The 3,303-nt window shown below is 54.5% G+C and overlaps 1 long non-coding RNA gene across 1 annotated transcript; it reads left to right on the forward strand.

Annotated features, from left to right (window-relative positions):
* Nucleotides 1-475: 475 nt before the first annotated feature.
* On the forward strand, nucleotides 476-1,712 carry LOC117283483. The gene is made up of 3 exons (XR_004514464.1): nucleotides 476-612; nucleotides 1,486-1,552; nucleotides 1,633-1,712. It is a non-coding gene; the product is annotated as an uncharacterized LOC117283483 (long non-coding RNA).
* Nucleotides 1,713-3,303: the final 1,591 nt, after the last annotated feature.

The raw sequence follows: 3,303 nt of genomic DNA on the forward strand, positions 1-3,303 counted from the left end.
GAGGCTGAGCTAGGGGGGTTGCAATTTGGAGCCCAGCCTAGGCCACTTAGTCACTTAGCAAGATCCTGTCTGAAAATAAAAAGGGCTAGGGTTGTAGCTCAGTACAAAGGCCCAGGTCCAATCCCTAGTAGCACACACACACACACAAAAGGTGGGGTTAGGGGGCCAGCATGGACAGGAGGGTGAGGAACCTGGGCTCTTGGGCAAGCAGCCTCATGACCCTTCAGTTGCCACCGCACCTTTTCCACAAAGTCACCTTGTTCAGAGCAAAAGCCGGACCCGAAGCCGGAAACCACCTTCATGTTCCTGTTTACACTCCTGAGCACACCGGAGCCCAGCAACCCTGAATCGTAAGGTCTTGTGTGAGTGTTCATGTGAGTGTGTGTGTTCACGTGAGTGTGTTTGTGACATGCAGGACGCTACTTCCCTCAGGAACATTCAAACCTGCGCCAGGACTGAGGAGCCTGGGCCTCTGGCTGGGGGTGGTCCAGCCCTCGATACCCACCAGCCTGGGGATTTGGAGATCCAGGAGAGCCGGTTCCTCAGTCAGCAAGATTGGGGCCCACAGCGGACCTCAGAGGAGATGAAGCGTTTGCAGAATGTTTGCGTGAGGTGAGCGAGGCAGGGCCGTCGGGGGCCTGCAGAGTGGTAGGATGTCTGCCACTCAAGCCAGGCCTGGTTCTTAGGTCCTGACATCTCCCTTACCTTCCTATTCTGTCCTCCCTGGGTGACCTCCTTGCCAGCAGGCCCCTCTCCTGACAAGCAGCAGTGTCCTGCCCTGTAGATGTGAGGGTCACAGCCATGGCCGTGGCTCTTCCCTTTCAGTCTACTGTGTAGATGGTCTGAGCGGCCTGGCTCATTGCCTGCCTGGTCAGCAATCCAGCGGCTGCCCATCGGGACCCCTTGCCCTTAGTTGTCCAAGAACTGGAGAGGTGGTTGAGTCCGTGGGGAGGGGCCTATCCTCTACCCCAGGCTCTGGGGCTTGGGTCTGCACAAGTCCATGGCTACGTGCCCCTCTGGCAATGGAAGCACCAGGAGAGGTCTCCTCCGGACTATGGCAGGCCCGAGTGTTGGGAGCCTCCATTCATGCAGCTCACCTGGTGAAGCTCTTGGGCAGAGCAGATTCCAGGGTTCACCTTCTCGCCAGTCAGGAACCACACAGAATCCTGTCACAGCCCTGCTACAGCCTAAAGGCTGTAGCATCCTTTTCCGAAGGGACCTCCACGGGTTTGTAGGCTGGCCTATGTGATGGAGCAGCCTGCCCTTTCCCTGCTGAAGAGGAGAAACGGGATTCATGGGTCTGGGCCCTTGCTTCGAGTCACAAGGGAGGACAGTTTCTTCTCTAACAGTGGTGTCAAAGAACTAGGCATTTAGTGCAACACAGTCCCAGGTGTCTGTGCCAGGTCACAAAGCTGATGGCAGGTGGAGGGGCAGAGCAGGCCTGGACGAGCACCCAGGGCTGAGAGGGGTCTCCTTCAACCTAAGGCTTCGGAAGGCACTGAGCAACACCCAAGCAGACAATCTGGCCCTGGGAGAGAAGCTGCGAAACCTGGTGAGACCCCAGCCCTGGGCTGCCCACCCCGGCCTCCCTCTCCCTGCTTCCCAGCCCAGCTCCCTGCCCCTTTGTTCCAGCCCAGCTACCTGTATGAGAAGCTGAAGGAGGAAATGCAGGCTGGCAGGAGGAAGTGAAGGACACTCAGGAGGAAGCCCTGGCTGGGCAGATACTGGGGCAGCTGCAGCAGGAAAGGACAGGATGTGGGGCCTCCTACCCAGCCCCTCAAGATCAAGCTCCTGCACCTTTTCCTGCAGCGCCCCCACTCCCAGAGGGCAGCACCACTCCTCCTGCTGCCCGATCTTCCCCAAGCACATGGAAACCAGTCAGCCCTGGCCAGGCCTCAGTCCAGAGACCTGACACCTCCTCAGGAAGCCACACCATCAGCCTAACAATAAACTTCCCAGCTGAGCTGCAGCTTCACCTGCCGCCACCGAGTGTCTGTGGGCCTGGGATGCCTGTGGAGGGCAGGCAGCCACCAGCTCTGAGGCAGCTCAGTCTGGGCCACCCCCTGACCCCTACCTCCCTCATCCCCGCTACCCTGATCTGCCTCCTGTACCCTTGGCCTTGGCCTCAGGCTCACTGCAGAGCTCTGTTCCTGTGATAAGCCCCAGGTGGGGCAGGAAGGGGGCGGCCACAACCCTCCCCAGGGGGACCAAGATGCCTGCTCTGACTCCAAAGTGCACAAAGATATCGGGGAGGGGTGGGAAGAGCCACTACCCATTGTGACCTTGGCTAAGTCCTCTCTTCCTCTTTGTAGGTCATAGGGTGCAGACTGAGAGGTAGTGGGAGCTCCCCAGGGCCTGAGTCACACCCTCTGGGCCTCAAGCTTCAAGGCTCAGGCACTCAGGGAAGGAGGTAGAAGGGCTGTGCCCATTGCTTAGCCACCAGTAAGACATGTTCAGCCCCCGGGGAGCCTCACTACTAAAGGGGAGGAGACAGAGAAAAGAGAGATCATGCGTGGAGAGGTGAGACATGATTTTGAGAAACCTGAAGAACAATTCTTACACAACTAGACAAAGAAGCTACTTAAGGCTTTTGTTGTTTTTCCTTTTAACTACTTAGTGAGGGAAACATCAAGATGACAAAACCAGTTTAAAGAATTCAGAAGTTGACATGAATATAAATCCAGGGGATAAAATAAAGGAACCCTGAAAAGAATTGTTTAATTAGATACAAATTGGAATTGACTAAAACCTAAAGGGCATTTTTTAAATTTTGTTTTTATTTTTAATTTGATTTAATTTTTTGTTTTTGTGTTTTGTTGTTTGAGACAAGGCCTCACTATGTAGTTGAGACTGACCTGGAACTCACTATGTAGCCCAGGCTGGTCTCGAACTCACAGTGATCCTCCTGCCTCAGCATCCCAAGTGCTGGGATTATAGGCCTGCGCGCCCATTCTTGACTTGATTTAATTTTTGAGATAGGATCTCACTATAGTTCAGGCTGGGTATAGGCCTGCGCCACCATTCTTGACTTGATTTAATTTTTGAGATAGGATCTCACTATAGTTCAGGCTGGGTTTGAACTCACTTTGTAGCCCAGGCTGGCCTCGAACTTGCTGTGATCCTCCTGCCCCAGCCTCCCCAGTGCTGGGATGACTGAGGTGTGGCACTATGCTTTTTTTTTGTTTTATGGTACCAGGGATCTAACTCCGTCTGGCCCTTGCTCTTGCAAGGCAGGTGGTGGAACCATTGAGCTAAATCCCTGGCCCTATGCTGTTTTTTCTTTGTTTGTTTGTTTGTTTTTGT

Source organism: Fukomys damarensis, unplaced genomic scaffold (genome assembly GCF_012274545.1).
Source record: "Fukomys damarensis isolate Sample0158 unplaced genomic scaffold, DMR_v1.0_HiC HiC_scaffold_27, whole genome shotgun sequence".
NCBI lineage: Eukaryota > Metazoa > Chordata > Mammalia > Rodentia > Bathyergidae > Fukomys > Fukomys damarensis.